This window comes from Schistocerca cancellata, chromosome 2 (assembly GCF_023864275.1).
Source record: "Schistocerca cancellata isolate TAMUIC-IGC-003103 chromosome 2, iqSchCanc2.1, whole genome shotgun sequence".
Lineage (NCBI taxonomy): Eukaryota > Metazoa > Arthropoda > Insecta > Orthoptera > Acrididae > Schistocerca > Schistocerca cancellata.
Genome location: NC_064627.1, coordinates 670,861,452 through 670,884,274, shown reverse-complemented (window position 1 = coordinate 670,884,274; position 22,823 = coordinate 670,861,452). Strand labels below are relative to the sequence as shown.

The following is a 22,823-nucleotide window of genomic DNA, read 5'->3' as shown; positions in this document are numbered from 1 at the left end:
AATAAGCGTCAAACGAAAAAACTTCAAAGAACGAAACTTGTCTAGCTTGAAGAGGGAAACCAGATGGTGCTATGGTTGGCCCGCTAGATGGCGCTGCCGTAGGTCAAACGGATATCATCTGCATTTTTAAAAATAGGAACCCCCATTTTTTATTACATATTCGTGTAGTACGTAAGGAAATATGAATGTTTTAGTTGGAGCACTTTTTTCGCTTTGTGACAGATGGCACTGTAATAGTCACAAACATATGGCTCACAATTTTAGACGAACAGTTGGTAACAGGTAGGTTTTTTAATTAAAATACAGAACGTAGGTACGTTTGAACATTTTATTTTGGTTGTTCCAATGCGATACATGTACCTTTGTGAACTTATCACTTCTGAGAATGCATGCTGTTACAGTGTGATTACCTGTAAATACCACATTAATGCAATAAATGCTCAAAATGATGTCCGTCAACCTCAATGCATTTGGCAATACATGTAACGACATTCCTCTCAACAGCAAGTAGTTTGCCTTCCGTAATGCTCGCACATGCATTGACAATGCGCTGACGCATGTTGTCAGGCGTTGTCGGTGGATCACAATAGCAAATATCCTTCAACTTTCCCCACAGAAAGAAATCCGGGGACGTCAGATCCGGTGAACGTGCGGGCCATGCTTCGACACCCAATCCACCTGTCATGAAATACGCTATTCAATAGCGCTTCAACCGCACGCGAGCTATGTGCCGGACATCCATCATGTTGGAAGTACATCACCATTCTGTCAGGCAGTGAAACATCTTGAGTAACATCGGTAGAATATGACGTAGGAAATCAGCATACATTGCACCATTTAGATTGCCACCGATAAAATGGGGGCCAATTTCCTTCCTCTCATAATGCCGCACCATACATTAACCTGCCAAGGTCGCTGATGTTACACTTGTCGCAGCCATCGTGGATTTTCCGTTGCCCAATAGTGCATATTACTGCCAGTTTACGTTACCGCTGTTGGTGAATGATGCTTCGTCACTAAATAGAACGCAAGCAAAAAATCTGTCATCGTCCCGTAATTTCTCTTGTGTCCAGTGGCAGAACTGTACATGACGTTCAAAGTCATCGCCTTGCAATTTCTGGTGCATAGAAATATGGTACGGGTGCAATCGATGTAGATGTAGCATTCTCAATGCCAACGTTTTTGAGATTCCCGATTCTCGCGCAATTTGTCTGCTACTGATGTGCGGATTAGCCGTGACAGCAGCTAAAACACCTACTTGGGCATCATCATTTGTTGCAGGTCGTGGTTGACGTTTCACATGTGGCTGAACACTTCCTGTTTCCTTAAATAACATAACTATCTGGTGAATGGTCCGGACACTAAGATGATGATGTCCAGGATACCGAGCAGCATACATAGAACACAACCGTTGGGCATTTTGATCACAATAGCCATACAGCAACACGATATCGACCTTTTACGCAATTGGTAAACAGTCCATTTTAACACGGGTAATGTATCATGAAGCAAATGCCGTCTGCACTGGCGGAATGTTATGTGATAATTCTAGAATTGGGCAAATACCCCTCTTGTCCCCCCCCCCCACCTATGCTGTATAGGAAGACAAACGCCTTCCAGCCAATTACGGGCACCTGATCAGGTCAGCTACTTAAATGTGGGGGAAAATCCCAGAGAATTTCAAAGTTTGGGAGCAAGATGGCATTATAAGAAGTTCCTGATAATTAATGGTAGGGAGGGGCTCTCTCACAATAAATACTTTTCTTTCCTCTTGGCAAGGTAGTTTGACTGCAGTTTTTAAACACTGATAATTTATATTGAATAATATTCACATAATTAATATACTATGAAATATCAAACGATGGGAAATCCAGGAAGGAATGTAACAATACAACAAAAACGATAGTTGTTACTTACCATATATCGGAGTTGCTGAGTCACAGAAAGGCAAAAGAAAAAGACTTTCGGAAAGTTAGCTTTTGGCCAAGGCCTTTGTCAAAATAAGTGAAACACACACACACACACACACACACACACACACACACACACACACACACACACACACACATCGATGTAGAGAATGCAAAAGCCAAGTTAAGTAGGTATCACAGACCGGTTGGTTGGTTTAAAGGTGGGAGAAGGGACCAAACTACAAGGTTATCGGTCCCTTGTTCCTAATAAAACAATGCCACAAGTGTGAGAGCAAAACGGACGAAACATATAACACAAAAAGGAAAGAAAGGAAAAGCCACAAGAACGAAAGGAAGGTAACAAACACTAAAAGAAACAAAGGAGGACAAGAAAACAACAGAGAGACACTAGAAACAGAAGAGAGTAAAACATGAAAGCAGATTACAGTGGCTGGCCAACCACGAGAATAAAAAGGGAAAGCCAGTCAATCTGCAACACACACCAGTTCCAAAAAGTCCAGCCACTCTGCAACACACACCATTTCCAAAAAGCGGTAAGTCTCAACTACATCAAGTAGTTGGTCACTGAGGTACAGTTCTGGATGGGGGTGGACAATATGACAATGACAGAAGTGCATGACGCAAGTCTTGGTGGCTGAATACTGAAAGCTGTGAGTGAGTGTGCCTTTCATATGGCTCCCTGCAATCAGCATTCACCCACACTAATAGAAGAGGAGCAGAAAGAAATACATAAACTGTCAGCATATAGGAGGGGAAATACTGAGGACCCTTCTGCTAGTGAGAGATCGTTAACAGCAATTAAAAAGAGTGGGGCACTCAGGACAGAGCCCTGCAGGACCCCATTCTCTTGGATGTGGGGCAAACTGTGAGAATCACTGACACAGACTTAGAAAGTGCGGAGCAACAAGAAGTTACGTATAAAAATCGGGAGTGGGCCCCGGAGAGCCACTCATGCAGAGTAGTCAGGATGTTGTGTCGCCAAGTGGTATCGTAGGCCTTTGTCAGGTCAAAAAGAACGACAACAAGGTGGTGCTGCTAGGAAAACAGTGATCGAATGGCAGACTCCAGTTGGACCAAGTTGTTGGTGGTGGGGTGTCCTTGGCGAAAACTGCCCTGGGATGGAGCCAGAAGTCCCCGAAACTCAAGAAGCCAACACAACCGCTGGCTCACCATACATCTGAGCAGCTTGCAGAGAACATTGGTGAGGCTGATAGGACGATAGCTATCCACATCTAATGGGTTCTTGCCAGGCTTTAGCACTGGAACCATGATGAAATGGAAATGCTGTGTGGCTAGGGCCTCCCATCGGGTAGACTGTTCACCTGGTGCAAGTGACGCCACTTTGGTGATTTGTGTGTCGATGGGGATGAAATGATGATGATAAGGACAACACAACACCCAGTCCCTGAGCGGAGAAAATCTCCGACCCAGCCGTGAATCGAACCTGGGCCATTAGCTATGACATTCTGTCACGCTGACCACTCTGCTACCAGTGACGGACGGACCCACTACTGCTATGGGAATTTGCCATCATTCCAGATGTAATCTGAAGACGGCAAGGAGGTGGTGCAGGTAATCCGCTCACGGGTGCTTAATCATTTGAGAATGGATACGGTCTGGGCCAGGGGATGTATCAGTGAAGTCTGCAACAGCACTGAAAAATTCCCACTCACTGAAGGGAGCATTTTATGGTTCAGGGTGGCAAGGAGCAAAATATGGGTGTTGTCGTTCTACCTGCTGTTTGAGGAAACAAAAGACAGGTCAGTAATTCTCAAATGCAAAGGTGCGAGCATAATGTTCGCCAAGACACTCTGCGATTGCATCTGGATCAGCACACACAACTCCATGTGTGGAAGTTCCAGGTACACCTGAAGGTGTTTGACACCCATAAAGTTGTCGGAGCTTGGTCCAAACCAGGGAAGGAGTGGTTCGTGTTCCAATGGTAGAAATGTATCATTCCCAATGCTCCTGCTTCCATTTTTGATGAGTAGGCAGACCTGGACAGAACTGTTTGAAGGCAATGAGGTTCTCCAGAGACTGGTGGCATTTATGACATTGGAGGACCCACTACGGTCTTAAATGGCCACAGCAATTTCTCATGACCACCAAGGCACTGACTTCCGCCGCAGGTAACCTGAGGAATAAGGGATTGCCGTTTCAGTTGTGGCAACAATGATAGTAGCGACGCTGTGGATCACTTTGTCGATGTTGCCATGCAAAGGAGATTCAGTGGTGGTGGTGGCAGTGAAAGCAGCCCAATCAGTCTTCGTAAGAGTCCGACTGGGCAAGTGTTCAGATGAGTGACGCTGGGAGAGGAACAGGAAGAGCGGAAAGTTGTCACTACAACACAAGTCGTGATGAGCTCTCCAGTGGATATACAGGAGAAGGCCGGAACTACAGATCGAGAGATCAACGACTGAGTATGTGCCATGAAGTGTGTGGAGCCACATGAATAGCAAAAATATTTTCTTGACACTGACCTACATAGGGAGGAACGATCAACACGATAAAATAAGGGAAATCAGAGCTTGTACAGAAAGATATAGGTGTTCATTCTTTCCGCGCTCTATACGAGATTGGGATAATAGAGAATTGTGAAGGCGGTTCGATGAACCCTCTGCCAGACACTTAAATGCGATTTGCAGAGTATCCATGTAGATGTAGATGCAGAGTTGAGTTAGCAGGTCCTTGACATCTTTACCACAGCCAGTAATCAGGGTTCCACCCCATAAAGTGTTATGGGCATCAAAATCACCCAGAAGTAGAATGAAAAGGTGGGGGGAGTTGGGAAACTAGTGCAGCCAATACATGGAGCAGCACTTCACTATCTGGAGGGAGGTAGATGTTACAGATGGTAATTTACTGTGTTGCCCTCACCCTGACAGCCACAGCTTCTAAAGGTTTTTTTTTTTTTTTTTTTTTTTTTTTTTGGCGCAAAACTTCAATGGTCATTAGCGCCCAGACTACGTTAGGAATGCACCGCCAGGAGCAAGTTTAAAACAGCAACGAAAAGGGAAAACACGATAAAAGACAGACTGACAGACATAGGATTAAAAAAAAACAGCATAATCAAAGGTCCTTAGAAAGGTTGGTCAAGTTGATAAAATGAAGAACGCGAGCAGCTGCTCGTGGGTCATCCGTTAAAATGGCATCTAGACTACAGGGCAGGCCAAGATCAAGACGCAGTGTGTTAAAATCCGGGCAGGACGTTAAAATGTGGCGGACCGTCAGCAATTGCCCACATGGGCAGAACGGCGCCGGCGCAGCCGTTAGCAGATGGCGATGGCTGAACTGGCAGTGTCCAATTCGTAACCGGGCCAAAACGACCTCCTCCCGCCGAGAAGGGCGGGAGGAGGACGTCCAAGCCACGGGAAGAGGTTTCAAGGCCCAAAGCTTGTTGTCTGTAAGTGCAGTCCAATCGGCATGCCACAGCGATAAAATGCGCCGACAAATGACCCTGCTACAATCAGACGAAGGGACACAACAAGAAGCTGTCCGAGGCTGGAGGACTGCAGCCTTGGCCGCTGCATCTGCAGCTTCGTTCCCAGGGATACCGACATGGCCAGGAACCCACATAAAGCTAACCGGAGAACCGACGTCCACCAGCTGCTGAAGAGAGCGTCGGATCCGGCGCACGAAAGGGTGAACCGGATACGGATCACTGAGGCTCTGGATGGCGCTCAGGGAATCGGAGCAGATGACATAAGCAGAATGTTGGTGGCGGCAGATGTAAAGAACAGCCTGGTAGAGGGCAAAGAGCTCAGCTGTAAAGACCGAACAATGGCCATGGAGCCGGTATTTGAAACTGTGCCCCGACAATAAAAGAACACCCGACCCCGTCATTGGTCTTAGAGCCATCTGTATAAATGAAGGTCATATTAATGAACTTCGTTCGAAGTTTGACAAAACGGGAGTGGTATACCGAACCGGGGGTAACCTCCTTTGGGAGCGAGCTGAGGTCAAGGTGAACGCGAACCTGAGCCTGGAGCCAAGGTGGCATGTGGCTCTCGCCCACTCGAAAGGTTGCAGGGAGTGAAAAATTAAGGTGTTGAAGGAGGCGACGAAAGCGAACTCCAGGGGGTAGCAGGGCTGAGACATACAACTCGTATTGACGGTCGAGCGAGTCGTCAGAAAAGGAATGATAAGACGGGTGGTTGGGCATTGACAGTAGCCGACAGGCATACCGACAAAGCAGTATATCGCGCCGGTAGGTGAGTGGCAATTCACCAGCGTCAGCATGAAGACTCTCGACGGGACTAGTATAAAACGCTCCGATCGCAAGACGTAAACCCCGATGTTGTATGGAGTTGAGGCGGCGTAAGATGGATGGCCGTGCAGAGGAGTATATGAAGCTCCCATAATCCAGCTTGGAGCGGATGATCGACCAATATAGATGAAGTAGGACGGTTCGATCCGCTCCCCACGACATACCACTGAGAACACGGAGGATATTTAGAGAACGGGTACAACGGGCAGCCAAATATGACACATGTGGAGACCAGCTAAGTTTCCTGTCAAATGTAAGACCTAAAAATTTTGTTGTCTCTACGAATGGGAGAGAAATGGGATCCAGTCGTAAGGATGGTGGGAGAAACTCTTTGTAGCGCCAGAAGTTAATACAGACCGTCTTCTCGGCAGGAAAACGGAAGCCACTGGCGACACTCCAGGAGTAAAGACGGTCTAGACAACGCTGAAGACAGGAAGGGATACAGGTTCATTACAGATAAAGAAGTAAGGACATAGATACAAACGCCTTCTGACACTCTGTCACAGTCAGTACCGTTTTTGTAGTACCCCCACAGCCACGAAGGGCAGGGGTCTGCATTGCAGGAAACCAGGTTTCCTGAAGGGCAACGCAAAAAGCAGATCTAACACTTAAGAGTTGTAACGCAGCCAGGTGGGAGAAAAAACTGCTGCAATTCCATTGGAGAATGACACTTCCCTTGCCTGGGATGGCATGAAGTGACCAAGGAAGAAGATTACGCCTCAGGATCACCTGCCACCTCTGGTTGAGCGTTCACAGCCAGTACCATTGCATCCGAGGCGTCTGCGAGATCTGGGTCCTCAGGGGATGCCAGAATCTCCACCTCGTCCTCGGACACAGAACTGTTAGGTGGTGGTGGTGTGGGGGCCACCAGTCTCCCGTTTCCTAATGGACTTCTTCTTTGTTTGTTTGCCCCTCTAGCTGCTCTTTGGGTTCACACTGGGAGAGCTTCTCGGAAGTAGCTTCAGGGGCAGAGGAAGATCGTGAAGCCCTTCAACCAGCAGCTAGTGGCTCCACTTGACCACAGGGGGGGGGGGGGGGGGGGGGGGGGGGGGGGGGGGGGGGGCGACCAGTGGAAGGTAGAGTCCCAAGGGACCCATTCTGCACAAGAGAAACTGGAGAAGACTGTTGCTTCTTCGGCTGGGAGGAGGGGACCGATATCCCTGGCGTTTGGGGGGATACTCCCAAAATAGAAGCTTTGGGAGCAACAGAAGAAGATGTGCTCCCAGCCAGCAGGAGGGTGGATGAAGATGGGCGGCCCTGAGGGTCCACTGGAGTAAGCTTAGATGAGGAGTGTAACTGTGCCATGGTGGGCAACAACATCGTAGCGGCAGCATATACAAGAGCATTTCAACAGGGTTCGATCTTTCGTATTTTAGTTTAGACTCGTGGTAAGACAGCCTGCCCTGGGCCTTGTACTCCATAATTTTCTGCTCCTTTTGGAGTACTATGCAGTCTGGTCAGCGCTCTCCAGAGCTAACACAGGTGGATGGAGATGCACAGTGAACGTCCACAGTCTCTACATGTGGTGCTTGAACTGCACAGGGAAGACATGTGCCTGAATTTTCAGCACTTAAAGCATCGCATACGGTGAGGGATGTAAGGTTTGATGTCGCATTGCTATACAATCACCTTGACATTTTCAGGTAACAAATCACCCTCAAAGGCCAAGATGAAGACACAGGTGGCAACCCTATTGTCTTTAGGCCCCCTATAGATGCACCGGACAAAGTGAATGCCCTGTTGTTCCAAATTGACACGTAGCTCATCATCGGACTGCAGCTCATCTTCGGACTGCAACTGGAGGTCACCATGCAAAATAATTTCCTGGACCATGTTGAGACTTTTATGGGGAGTCACCTAAACAGGAAAATCACCCACCTTGTCACAGGCGAGTAATGGCTGGGACTGGGTTGGGGATGCCGCCTGAATCAAAACCGACCCATTGCACATTTTGGACACCACCCTCACTTCCCCAAACTTATCCTCCAGGTGCTCAACAAAAAACAGAGGCTTCGTTCCAGAAAGGACTTCCCATCAGTTCTCCTGCACAATAAATAATGAGGTGAATATGGCTCCCTTCATTCTGTAGCCCCATGTTTCTCCCATGATGGGCATTGCCAGGAGTTTCGATGCCCCTAGATGACGGGCATCTACTCCTTGGCATACATCGAGAGTTTGCAACTCAGGCATCAGCTATGCGATCTTTGTGTTGTCAGGGGGCTACCACCAAATGGGTACATGACAGCCCCACCACAACAGACTGGCTACCGTGCTGAATATTGGGTGCGGAGAGATCCAATAGTTTCATGGTGGGGAAAGAGGACAGTAGACAATGGAAGATGAGATAATGTATTCAGGTATGTGTCCTTGCCCAAATAGTTGAATGGCAGGTGGAGATCCAAAGCCATGACAATAAAAGGTGCAGTAGATCTAATCTAACCGTACTGTGGATAACTGGTGCACGTAAGGTGTCATTCTCCAAATGGGCTGCACTTCTGTAGAATTTGGAAAGTGGGAGGTCAGACCATAAAATAGGACCTGAACTTATTGGGCAAAAAGTGAGAGACTCCTTTTAGCCACCTCTTACAAGAGGAAGGACTACCTCGGGCCTTTACTAACCCCCGAACCCACAGGGGGATTGGTCATGTGTGTGTGAGTTGCGTTTGTGGTTTTGTGTGTGTGTGTGTGTGTGTGTGTGTGGGGGGGGGGGGGGGGGGGCGTGTGTGCATGTTTGGTCTATTTTTGACAAAGGCCTTGTTGGATGAAAGCTAACTATCCAATAGTCTTTTTATTGTGCCTTTCTGCACAGCATCTATGCTATACGGTGAGAAGCAACTGTCCCTTTCGTTGTATTGATACTTTGAAATATTATGTATTTTAAAATTTGGGGTTTATACAGCTCAATAAAATTCCAATGCTTGATTCAAAACACAGAACACCCCGAGATTTTACAAAATCCCTGAAATTGTCAATTTTCCAGGTAAAATCTTATTTTTTGAGAATTCCTAGTTTTCAAAGAATTGCCACCCTGCTGTGGACCGTCTATCATGCTGGAATGGTACACACTTCTCTAAAATTTTGGGAAGATGGAGGTCGAAGCCAAATGTGAGGACCAAATATGACGTAACCAACATAGGTGGTGTAAAACAAATTCAGAAAGCAATAATCAAATCTTGCAACTATGCTAGGTTGTGAGCAAGGAATCTGTTCTAGATACAAAGCATGAGAAATGATATAGTCTGGGAGTATGACAGCAGCACACCAAAGGAACTCTTCTTTGCGAGACACTACTCTCTTTGACAAAAAAGTGAAGCTCTCACTCCACATCAGAGCATCCTACACAGATGGACCACAATGAGATGGGTCATTGAGATATAACAACTAGCACATTGACCCAAGAGTTATGCTGCACTCTTTCACCGAAATAAGGAAAGAAAAATTAGAGTGCAACTTATCTGCATAACCCCACAAATACCAGAAAATTTTTGCACCATAAAAACTGTTAAGTGTTAATTTCTTAGTCTGAAGTGGAGCAAGAATACCACTAGTGCTTGGAAAATTTTCATTGTATATGGTGTAGTTATTGAACCATTTTTGAATGTTGATGTTTCATTACGGTACTGATTATCATCATGCTCACAGTTCTGTTATTTTACAGAACTGTGCATGTACAGTTTTTCTCTGCGTGAAGGGTAAAATTTCGTTTTCATCAATGAGTAATCATGTTAAAAAACAAATCACCTACTAACTCTGGAACTCCAACTTGAATATTCATTACAAGAATACTACATCTGTATGAGAAACTCATAAAAAGCATGGCTTGGACAAATCTGATGTGCAGTGTTTGATCTCATTGGAGAATAAACTACAAAATGCAGCTTTATCAATGAAATCCTACTGAGAGCCAAAAGCTGGTAAGTTTCTTTAATTTGAAGCTAGGGTTCCTTCCTTCACATAAGAAAATAAGGGAAGATGGGATACATACCTCTCAACAACTAATTCATTTAAAGACATTGAAAATATTGAAGACATTAACCATACCACAGTCAGGATTCTGTTGGAGTATGAATCAGTTCACAGGCTTATGCACAGAATTGGCTCCTCTATTCTATGACATCCTTCACAAGAACAAAGACTGACAAAAGATGTAAAGAGAAACTCTTCAGCTTCCAGCGGAATGTAATCCAAACGTAGTTGCAGGACTTTTACCCACTACACTAGGCCAACAATACTGGCCATTCACCCATCTTTTGGGACATGCTGAGCAACATTTGCCCATGAAAGCCAGAGTGCGGTAGACGAATTGGCCCAGACTGATACTGCATTAAGATCACTTCTGTACTGTCATTAAGTGAAGAAAATACCAGCTTACCGAGTGTCAGACCAGATTTATGGATGAATTCAGGACTTCCTAATGATCAGAACTCTTATTTTTTATGGGATGAAATCAACAGATGTAGCTAGGTAATTTGTGGGGTGGCTCAAGGGAGTGTTACAAGGCCCTTACTGTTTACAGTATATGTAAATGATCCAGCTGATAACGTTGGATGCTCTGTGAGGCTTTTTACAGATGATGCTGTTGTCTATAGGGAGGGTGCATAATAAGAAAACTAGTGAAGTGTAGAATGACCCCTAGATCAATGGTTGATACACAGAATCACAGTTGATACTGAATGAAAATATACTTAACATAACATGCGTGCCAAAGCGAAGGAACCCACTGCTGTTCAATTACGACAATGGTGAAAAATCACTGCAAACAGTAACAACCATAAAATAACTGGGAGTAACCTTCTGGAGCAACCTGAAGTGAAGCATCTAAATAGAACAAATAATAGGAAAGGAATATGCAAGGCTGGGATTCACTGGAAAAACTTGAAGGAAAAGAAAGTCATTTACGAAAGAAAAGAAAGTCATTTACGAAAGAAAAGAAAATCATTCACGAAAGAAGTTGCTTACAAACAGTTGTCTGTCTGATTCTTGAGTACTGTTCATCACTCTGAGACCTGTATCAAGTAGCATTAATGGTGTCTGTATAGGAGCAATATTTTATTGACAATACTACTATGTCAAACATTCAATATATTGACATAACTCTTGCATCATAAATAATTCTGTCAATATTGTCAGACTTCGGTTGGCAATGCAATTTTACACATGGGTAAGATCATGAACGCCCAACAGAAAGCATCTGTCACAATTATATTAACAAGAAACAACAAAAAGAGGAAATGGATCGGAGAATGGCTAGTGATTTGATGCATGTTAATGTATTGAGAGAAATCAGAATCGTGGATGTGGGTGAGTCCCGCATCATATAACAAATGATTAATGTTTATATGATGAGAGAAGCAACATGCATTAGTGAGAGAGGCAACTATAGTCAAAGGAAGATTATAGTTTAATGTCCTGTTGACAGCAGAAGCTCGAACACAAAAGGATGGGGAAGCAAATCGGCCATGCCATTTTACAAAGGAGCAAATCGTAGTCAATGAGAGATTAGGAGTAAAACTGAGATTCCTGGCAACAGGCAGTTCAAAGAATTCTTGAAGTTTAATAGTGTAATATCAGAAAACGAAATATCAAAATTGATATGGAAACCTGTGAATCAGTTATATTTGCCCTGCAAAAATACATTCATATCTGGCTGATTTGGGAGAGGGAACCAAACAGCTAAGTCATCGGTCCCATCGGATTAGGGAAGGAAGTCGGCTGTGCTATTTCAAAGGAACCATCCTGGCATTTGCCTGAGCCGATTTAGGGAAATCACAGAAAACCTTTATCAGGATGGCCGGACGGGGGATTGAACCGTCGTCCTCCCAAATGTGAGTCCAGTGTGCTAACCACTGCGCCATCTCGCTCGGTGATATATTCATGTAAGTTAACAAATATTTTTTGTGATTTTTCATATATCTACTCATCAAGCAGCGGCAGAACACACATAAAAGAAGGTTGTAACTAGGCAAGCTTTTGGAGCCTTCTTCTGGCAGAATGGTTGAAGGGGAAGGACTGGAGAGGTCTAGGAAATGGGGTACATTTCGGGGAATGTCACCCAGCACTGCAGGTCAGGGGAGACTTACTGCATGGGATGAGAAGGTATTCAACAATAAAATACTAGAGTTTTCAAATTACTAAAGAAATAATGAATCCTCTGGTGAACATCCTAAAGTGGTAAATTCAATGACTACCCTTGCATTGACCAAACTATTTTGTGTTGAAAGACTACTCGGAAAATTGAATCTGAGGTACAATATGTACAAGATGAAGGGAAAACACAAACAGTGTTTGCAATCACACAGCGATGTACTGCTCAGTGAGAGAACTATGCTAGTGTTGGATGCCTTTAAATATTACCTCACACCTGAAAAAAAGAATAAAGCTACTCTATTAAAGACTGAGCTAGTTGTTACACCTCAAGGTACGATTTCAAATGTTATAATGTGGTTCCCGACAGTCAATAAAGCACACTGAATTTTTTCTGGACTTATTGCAGCACAGGCCCATGTTAATATGGCATGCCAAGTCTTTGGAACTCACCATTTTCTTGTAAACATCTGGTTTTAATATCTATACAAATAAAAATCCAGATGTGTAGTGAACATGTGGACTAGTTTGTGCTTCTCAAATGTTTGAGTCAGTGCACTCCAAATGTCATGCCAAGCAGATCTCTTGTTATTTGTGTGGAATTGGCTGGCACATTGGTACCATATGGGTTTCTAATGGGAAGTCTTTCATTAAATGCAGCAGTGTATCTGTTAGGAGTGGCAGATATTACTGGCTATTTAGTGTTCCACCCCAAAATAGGGAGCAACACTTAAATTCTCAAAAATCCTGCACCACAAACTAATAGGCCAGGATAATTGTTTATTTCATTCAGCTAGTGCAGTTTTCACTTGACAAGTAGTGCAAACTGTGGAGCTTTATCTGCTCAATGGCATGTAACTTTGCTGAGTCTGCAGACACCATTCAGAAAACTGTACAGAATTTTGAGTCATTGCCATGCAATTGTTAACAGTGCCAAATATAGAAAGAACGATGTGCGTTGGAATGCAGTACACACAGATAACGCCTTTTGTTAATCCCGCTTGCAAATTCGCGCTGTCTCTTAGTGACATGCAGATTGTGTATTAAATGCAGTTGCACCACGAAACAGTGTATTTTGTGCAGCCAAGTAAAAAATCAGACACTTTCCCTGGCAATGCAAGAAGGAGAGAAAAGTTGATCAAGCAATAATAGCCAGGTGGCAGTTCATCAAGGAGAGTATGCTGATATCGCAGTTTCTTTACACCATACTGAGGCTGGGCAGCCCAAGATGCCAAATTACGCACAACTTGAAACACCTGATTTCTCTATGTACAGGCTGCAGTGATGTTTTGAGTTGGGGAAAAAAAAAAAAAACAGCACAGTAGCATAACAAGGGTGGGTCACTCCCATATAAATATTGTTCATTGTTCAGTCTTACTTAGTCTGCAGCTTAACTTAGTCTGCAGCCAACCAGCTTGGAGCAGGGACCTCTACTGGTCTACAATCTGCGCATCAGCTGCTTACAAGATTCTATGGAACAAGGAGTTCCTCCAAGCTGAGTCCAATGGAAAGTACTTAGGTGCCTTTAATCAGCGGAACTCTTGGTGGCCTATGTTACGGGCCCAGATGTGTGGCTGCTCTTCTGCCATCAGAGGGGTGTGCTGATGCATTTCTGGTGGGCTGTACACTGCTACTGTCCTGCTGCCATAGGCAACCTGGAATGGCATCACATCATTTGTGTATTGAACAATAAATGTTTGGTTCTTTAATGCTGTTTTACTAATCAAACATCCACTTACCAAGCCACTACTCAACCATGTCCTGGGGTGGTGGTCCAACAGCATCTACCTCGACCTGTCCTCAACTGCTACTCAATATAATTCCCGCCCCTCGGGTGTTACAATGATGTTAAAATTTTAGTTAAGTTTCTCACATAAGTTGCTGCTCTTTTTCATTGGTACATTTTATTTTTCACATTTCTAGCTTCTTGAATTTTCTTAATGTTTACAGAGATAGAACATGAGGGTCTAGCATGATTAAGGTACGTTTCAGCACATTACCACGTCACTGCTCTCCTAACAGTTGGATACATTCACCAGCAACGAAAACCATTTCTACTTTCTCGACTGTCATATCCATTATGGATGTGTGGATAACTTCATAAGCTAGTTATCTGATTGTGGAAACAGCAGAGCACAAACTGATGGACTTCAAACTTACAGTTAATCACACAAACTGCACCTGAGTTATGTTTCTGTTTACTTTTGGTAGGGTAAAGCAGATTTTTGTAAGATCTCGTCTCATGATGATGCAACAATGATTTACAGTGCTCCATCCTGTTGCTACTTGAGTGACTTTCATATATTCTGTTGAAGTCCTCTTCAAAGGCTCTAAGCCACAGGAAGGTAGACAGAGAGAGAGAGAGAGAGAGAGAGAGAGAGAGAGAGAGAGAGAGAGAGAGAGAACTAGTAGTTTGGTGTCACAATCTGACAGCTGTAAGTATTAAAAATTACTTGCGCAGGTCATAACATCTGCCAAATTGTCAGCTATAATCAAGTGAAAACTGCACCTCGATACATTTTCTAGTTCTGGCTATATTACGTAAGGCCTGATTTATTCACCCTGTACATGAAGAAAAAGAGTAACTGTGAGCATTTTTGTTTTCATTTTCCTGGCCGAAAACTAGGTTAAATTGTGTACTTTCATTCTTTTTTGTTATATCTGCCTACAGACACTTATAGTGATCAAAGATTATCTATCACTCCATATTTGTCCCAACAGCCAGTAACGCTGGCCAAGTCATTACAGCCACTAAAACATTATAAATGCAATTTATCTTAAGAAATGTTACTTCTGTTTCATGTACAAAAGTTGTGTGAAATTTTTACAGTAATTTAAACTTTGTAATTAAATGTAATTATTATGCTTTACAGGAAAATTAAGTTGTATTCAGCACCTTGGTAACAAGAGGAAGGCCTCATACATGGCCAACCGATTCAGCTTGTATTTGGCATGTCGCTTGGGTACAACCTAAAATGGGAGAATATAATATTTTGACTCAATATCCCCCATTTTTGAGAAAACCACCCCAAAAATTCTTGATGCGCAATCAACTAAAAATTGACGAGGTCAACAGCGAACTGAAAACTGATCATTTTTCATTGTCATACATGGGGCCCACAAATGTACTTTTTCCGAGAAATTGCAGAAACAAACTTTTACAACAGCCACTTATGCACCTGCAGGCAAACCCTGTTCAACAAAAGTGTCATTGGCATAGTGAGCATAGCATATGGTTGGAGAGTATAGAACCTCTGTTCGATTCCCAAATGCATTCTGCATGTTATTTTTCATATTTTTTATCTGTATCGGGGTTAATACTAAGGGAAGTAAAAGAATAAGGAATAATAACAAGAGACGCAATTCAATTTCTCAAATGACTTCGTTTTGTAAAGAATTAAAATCTTAATCCTCGCAATAGCTCTTTCACTCAATCTGCTACATGTCCTCACTTTCCTTCAAACAACTACATGGACATCTAGAATATGCCATATAAACACTCGAAGCAAATATACTTGCAACACCAAGAACACCAAATGAATCCGATCTTTACATAACTGTAGCATTTCTTAGAATAATTCAGTGGAAAACACTCTGTTTACATTTAACATTTTTCTTTTTCAGGAATTAAATTTTATCCATACCATGCATGTGATAATGATGAAAACGTATAATCTATTATGCTATGAATTGTTATTGAATCCTGTGATTGTGCAATTCCCACTGGGTTTTGAAAGCACAATGCAATTCTTAATTCTTGAAATAAAATTTTTAACTTGGCGATTAAAAATAAGCATCACAAAGTGGGCAAACAGGTGGAATGAAGTTCACAGGATTGTTTCACAAAACATATTTTATTCCGCTGATATACAATAAACATTTACTATGAGTACACTCATAGTTCACACCAGATGGAGAACAACTCCTCCCAATTGATATACAGTATGTTCTGTGGTCCCTCTTGATAAATTTGTAGCAGTCTTACTTTGAATTAATTTAATCCAATGTGGATAAAAATTTTAATTCTTTACTAATCCAAATAATTTTAGAAATGTATTTGTCTAACTTATTATTGCTTAGTGAATTTCTTACCTTATTAACCCGGTTATTTTGTAGATACTTCAACACTGGGGTATGGAAAAAGGAAGTACAGAATGCATTTGGGAACCTAACATTGGTTCTCTCCTCTCCAGTCAGATGCCTTGTTCACTATGCCAGTGCCATTGTCATTGAACAGAGTTTATGTTATGTATACATCTATCGTAAAAGCTTCTTTCCTTGTATGTTGGAAAGTATGCATTTGCAAACACCAAATGATGAAGAAATCTGCTTGGTTTTCAATTATCTATCAATCCCATCAATTTAGAGTTGATTATGTGTCATGAATATTACGAGGGGCTTTCTACCTTAGAGTCTTTCATTTTAAGTTAAACAAAAGTAATCTGCCAAATACGAGTTAAATCAGTTGGGTGTACCTAAGGCCTATGGTACATTTTTGTTAGACCCGTAAAGACAGTTTATTTAACCAATGTATTTGTATACATTACTACTTGTTCTAGTGAGTTCTGTGGCGAAAATACGGTTCACACTTAGTCTGTCATGGGCATATTAATAAAATGAACTGTTTTATTATCCTTAATATACCACTGGTAACGTGCCCAACATAACAGCTGTATGCATATATCTGTTAATATACGGAGAAGGGAAGAATACCATGAACATGATTATTAAGTGTTCTTTGGTCAGATTAATGGGCGAAGTGCCTCAGATGCCCAGTGGAGCAATTATCACTAACAAGGAAAAGCGGTTTTTCCTTTCACAAACTTTACATGGGCAACAGATTTCTATTTGCTCTATCTTTGCTGTTTTAGTACTTTGCATTTGTAGCATAAATTGTTGGAATAATCAAAACCATATTTACAATATAAATGAAAGGGAAGAAAGGAACAACACTACAGTTGAAGGAAATCCACTAGAACAGGTTTGTATAGGTAATGCAAGAAGGCCTACTTATCTCTCATGATCTGAAAATAATAACAACTTTTACTAAGCACTTTGCCAACACAATCAAATTATCTGTTTCTAACCTAGTCTACAGGAGAGTGGAGGGGGAGAGTTCTATCATGCTCTACTCAAACTCAGGACCCTGTAGTAAAGTCAAGACAGCTAAAGACAACAGAAGAAAATGGGGGAAGGGGGTTACAGGATCCAAAACACAGTTATTTGGAACAATTAAAATGCAAAGTCAACCAAAAATGATATAGTAAAATGGAATATTAGAAGCACTGGAGGAGAGAAGGCTGCCAGTGCCTTGTTATTGCAAGGCAATCAGAACTAAAATTTTAGTTCTTTACTAATCCAAGTTATTTGAGAAATATACATTTCTCACACACATTATACCATTGGGTCGATGAATACTGGATTAAATATGTGCATGATTAGAATGGGAAGCCAAATAATTACATCTACTGGGATCAATGTGGGGGCCACCAGTGTATCTATGACCACTTTTCTGTGATAATATTTTTATAACTATCATTGCAGTTACTACATTTAATAATTTATACTCATCTGAAACTGCACTTCCCAGAAATTTTATAAAATGTAACTAAGTTACTTTCCAAACAAAGATGATTTCTAGTCACACAATTGAAAGAAAATTTTCTATTACAGCTTCTAGAAGTTAGCTTAAAACTATTGTAGTGCCAAAGAGGAAAAGAACTCTCATATATCTCACTAGTGCCTTGTTGTACCTTGTATCTATAAATTTACAATATGCTCCTCATACTGTAGTAAAACTGAAACAGAGAATTACTGTAATAATTTTACAATTTATTCAATATTAAAATTTGAGAAATTTACACCACATGTTATGCATACTATCTGGTGAGCTGAGCCACCAGATGGCCTGTCAGTAACACTCAAACTTAAGAACTCCTCTTCACAGAAGCTGTTTCTACCACTCAGCCACCAGATGCCTGTTGCTCTAAAATGAGACACTACATTAGCAGGTGTAAATACCTTTCTGTAAGCTTTGCCAAAGTTTTCTGCAATAATAAATATTCATATAACAGCATGCAAGGCTTCTTCTTCTACTCTCACTCTCCCTCTCTCTCTCTCTCTCCTTTTGATCAAGTCTACCGCAATATGCTATCATCACCAAGACTTTCTTCTCAAAGCTGGGCAGAATGTGACAAATAAAATTACTTAAATAATAAAGGAACTTTTCAGATTTGGATCAACCACTTCCACTGAGCCTGGAGTAGAAGAGCTTTTCAACCTGTTGGGCTTAGAATGAACCCTCCAAAAGTTTTTCACGGGTGGAATATAATTTCCAACTGTGCGAATACCACAAATGATGGTCATATCTAGCTGCCCGCCTCCCTACTGATGTCACACACTCACTTGCTTGGTTCTCTCCAAGGAACCACTTTCATAAGAATGTGAACCATTGAAATGCATGGTTCATCAATGTTGTACATGAGCTCTCAGGAGGGAATTTCCTTTCCTCCACAACTTCACACTATATGCCAAAGAATATATTTAAAAAAATAGTAGCTCTTGCAAGATTTATTGCTTGTGATTTTGCTTACACTAAGAGCAGATTTGTTTCATTTCACGAAGTCTGTGTATCGCTGCTCAGCAGCTTGAGTGTTTATTTCTGAGGATGTCGGATAAACTACTTTGGCCATTTCAAAAGCAGGTTTCCTAACTTCTTTACTTGATAGCCCACAGTGCATTTTGCTAGAATGTAAGAAAACTGTTCAAGCTGAAGTTTTGCCACTCATCTACACACTTTTGGCCGTTTTGATTAATGCAGCTGTGTCATGTACTGACCTCTTAGTATCCTCCTCACTTCATGGCATCTGAAGATAAAGTTTTAAATCCTAGTTTTATGTACACCTTCATTTACAATTGAGAGAAACTGAAATAACTAGTCGTCCATAGATTTATTAGTGTGACACTGCAAAACTAAATAATGCAGACAGTGATGGAACCATGATTTAGCATTTTAGACCTGATCAGATTTTTTTGGCTGTGATTTCTTATCAACTGAAAGTTTATTTTTAATGACCTACAATTGCTGTGAAAGGTATGCACTGCCTCAACAAGTTTTACACTGTTCTTGTACTTACACCTATGGCATTGAGTACAGTCTTGAGAAACTGACGTAGGCAGGCTAAAGATGTTTACAATGGCATGCAAATATGATTGTAACAACATCAAATACCTGGACTACTTAAAAGTACAATATATGAATAAACAATACATTTCTAAGTTGAGTGGTACACACCGCAAAAATTTATAGTGCTTACTTAAGAAAAAAACTGATTTACCAGTGTGAAAACATGTAAGAGAAAAACTGATTTACCAGTGTGAAAACATGTAAAATCCTCCATCTCTCTTAACTGATGTCAAATTCCCTGCAAATGTGAACTGCCCCAATCTTTATAGTGCTGTCAACCAATGAGTATTTAAAAAAATGCTAAATTTTTTCCTCAAATAATGATGGTCGCCCATATACCATTCTACAGTTCGGACGAAAGTACTCTTCTGTGACGTGTAATTTCAGAAGCCGTCTACCGAAAAATAAAAGATGTTTGTTATCAATGTTAAGTTCTAATGGCCACATATAAAATGCCTCCTGTGTAGATATTAGTATCTTTAACTGTTAGAATTTCTCTCGGTAAGACCTCTTTCACCCAGTAAAACATACATGGGATATGAAAATGCTTCGCATGCAGCAACACCGCACTCAAATTTGTAACACCGGCATTTATGATGATTTAATTAAGCGAGCACGAGGGCGATCTGTTGTATTATAAATAAACAGACGATTAAAAAAGTTGGTCTTCAATTTCAGTTTGTACGGAATTCACAAAACTGTAAAAGCCGTTAAAGCTACCATTTACACTACGCCATAATCTATATTAACTACTTACTTCTAATACATGAAGTTAACACAAATAACGTAATTACACGTCAGATATAAAGCACAAAATAATATCCACATTTACAACGCTTTCAAACAATGTAACAAATGAATACACATCTGATATGTGTTTAATCTTAGTCAAAGATTGTAGCCGCAACGATGCAGTCACCATGGGTAATAACTCCAGAAGGTTATCTGCGCATACTGTAAGTTTGCGCATGTATTGAGCATAGATTTTCATGCACGCAAACAAATCGGAAGGTGTGGACCGACGAGCACCACCAATGAGTCACGTTAAACATATTTGAAACAACTGTTATTGAAATATACAGGGGCCGCATATATCCGTGGAAAGTTACGGTGGAGGAATACGACGATCGATATAAGGAGCAGCTACTCATAATTCTTTAATATAGAAAATAAGAGCAGTTGACCCTAGGTCAAATATAGAACTGTAATAGTTAGAAAACATCGTCGTGGGCTTAACTGAAATGTTTATTTCTACCTACTTTGCGCTTGGAAATTTAATTGACATGTTCACCATACACGATGATCTCCTCAGCACGGATCTATGGAACGAAAAACTAATCTAATCTAATCTCACTCATTAAGCGAACAGAATAACGGAATGCTAGTATACTTTAACTCAGTTCTGTCCTACGGCATAATCATTTTTGATACTGTGGCTAAACTAAAGTAAGTTTTTATTGTACATAAGAGTGCAATCAACATTTTATGCTAAGTTGATAACGGTAGGCCTACATATTGCAGCAGTGCGTCAGAAACAAAGGGATTCTTACCTTGTATGTCAATATTAGTAGTAATAGTAGCAGTAGTAGTAGTTTTTTCATCCGTAGATCACTTTTGCAAGGATATCGGACGTGTTACCCTTTGTAATGGTCGCCTAGTCGTAGATATTGCTAATTGCTATAATCGCGCTATTTCACTCCCATTTACGGAGCTTGTTAGCACTTGATGTTAGGTTGGCACCATTAAAATGCATTGTGTTGTGGTAATCGCTGCTACTTGCTGGATCGCTGCTGTGTCTCGATGCTGATGCTGGCTCTAAATCTGGTTGTCTAGAGTTAAAAACATGAGGTCCCGTGTTTTTTATGTGCTTTTGATGATAAAGAACAAGCGAAACCAACAAATATGTAAACTTCAAATATTTATTACTCTGGTGGCCATCTTAATTCCACTGTCCACCAAAGACCATGACACAACACAAAGTAGTACTTCCTTTACATGTTCTCTGCATTGTTTATCCACCTTAAACAGTAACACACAAACACACTTTACTAAAGTGACATTCCGACTGCGCCCCGACCCTTCTTGCTGCTTGTATTTATAACATTGTCAAAGAACTACTAAAAAGAGATATAGTTTATAAGTCACATGTACATCTGTTATCATAATTTGTGCAGAAAAGTTATTAATTTGCATCGAGTGACATAATTTAACATGTTATTAAAATGACAAACAGATTTGTTGACTTGACAGAATAATTCTTTGTTACAAAAAGGCCGTTTTTTAGAAGTTTGTCAATTGACTTCTCTAATTTGCATAAATAAGTAAATAACATGAATTATTAAGAAATACATTGGTTTTCGTCTAAAATAGGATTGATTACGTGAATACTGAGTGAAAACGCTCCAAGTGAACAAATAGGTTTCACTGGGTGATTTTTATTTAAGGAGATCCAAAATACCTAAGTTGGCCACTATTTTTCGTACTTCATATTAATTATTTAAGATGAACTTAGTGTTTTTACATGATGACATTTGCTGTATCAGTGATCAAGTGATATTAACTTTTGTGTGGGTCAGTTATTCAGTATAATTTAATGGGTTGACTGTTTATGGAGATGTGTTATGCAATCATTGTTAACATACACAATAACTTTTCTATAATCATAAATACTCGTTAAACTGGTTGAATTTGGAGGGTATCGCATACTTCGGTAAAGTAAAGCCTTTATTATGTTCCGTTACACCTTGTATGTCAATATTAGTAGCAATAGTAGTTTTTTCATCCGTAGATCACTTTTGCAAGGATATCGGACGTGTCTTGGTATTACAATTTAAGAACAACAAAAATAACACAATGCATATGTACAGACATTTAGATACTTACAGGCGTGATCGTTTCTACTTTTAGGCAAGACTAGGCGGCCGCCTAGCGCTGCAAAATTTTAGAATTGGCAAAGGGAAGAAAAATAAATTTTAAATCAAATTACGAAAAAATTGAAGAATTGAGGAAAAAATGAAAAGGAGAAAGAATTAATACACTAAACTGTTTTCAAAAGCATATGGAACAATTACTAAATAAGTCTGTGGAGTCTTGTACTGCAAGGAAACAAGGGAGAGGATGTTGTTGTCGGTGGCTGGTATCCTCTTTCTACAATACGAATGCACACATGGATGAATATGGTTCTTTATTTACGTGAGCTGGAAACATTTACTTCACTTGAATAGAGTCCATGTTTTATGGTACAAGCTCATCAGTAATAGTCTTCTTGTGGACTGATGTAATGTCTATCAGTAATCTTGCCATTACAAACTTTAGTTTCTTACTGCTGGTAAAGTACAATTCTGGTTGAGGTAAA

At 41.1% G+C, this 22,823-nt stretch overlaps 1 protein-coding gene across 5 annotated transcripts in view; it reads right to left on the bottom strand.

The window, feature by feature from the left end:
- LOC126162384 (leucine-rich repeat protein SHOC-2-like) overlaps positions 1-20,347 on the bottom strand; it is a 142,147-nt gene extending 121,800 nt beyond the window's left edge. Inside the window, exons 1-2 of one of the 5 annotated variants that reach the window (XM_049918855.1) lie at positions 20,226-20,343; positions 13,747-13,937 (exon numbers count right to left, since the gene is read on the bottom strand). The gene's annotated coding sequence lies outside the window, so the exon portion shown is untranslated. Of the gene's footprint in view, positions 1-13,660; positions 13,938-14,021; positions 15,098-20,225 lie in introns of those variants that run through there. The other 4 variants (XM_049918858.1, XM_049918857.1, XM_049918854.1 and 1 more) reach the window with 4 other exon arrangements.
- Positions 20,348-22,823: the final 2,476 nt, after the last annotated feature.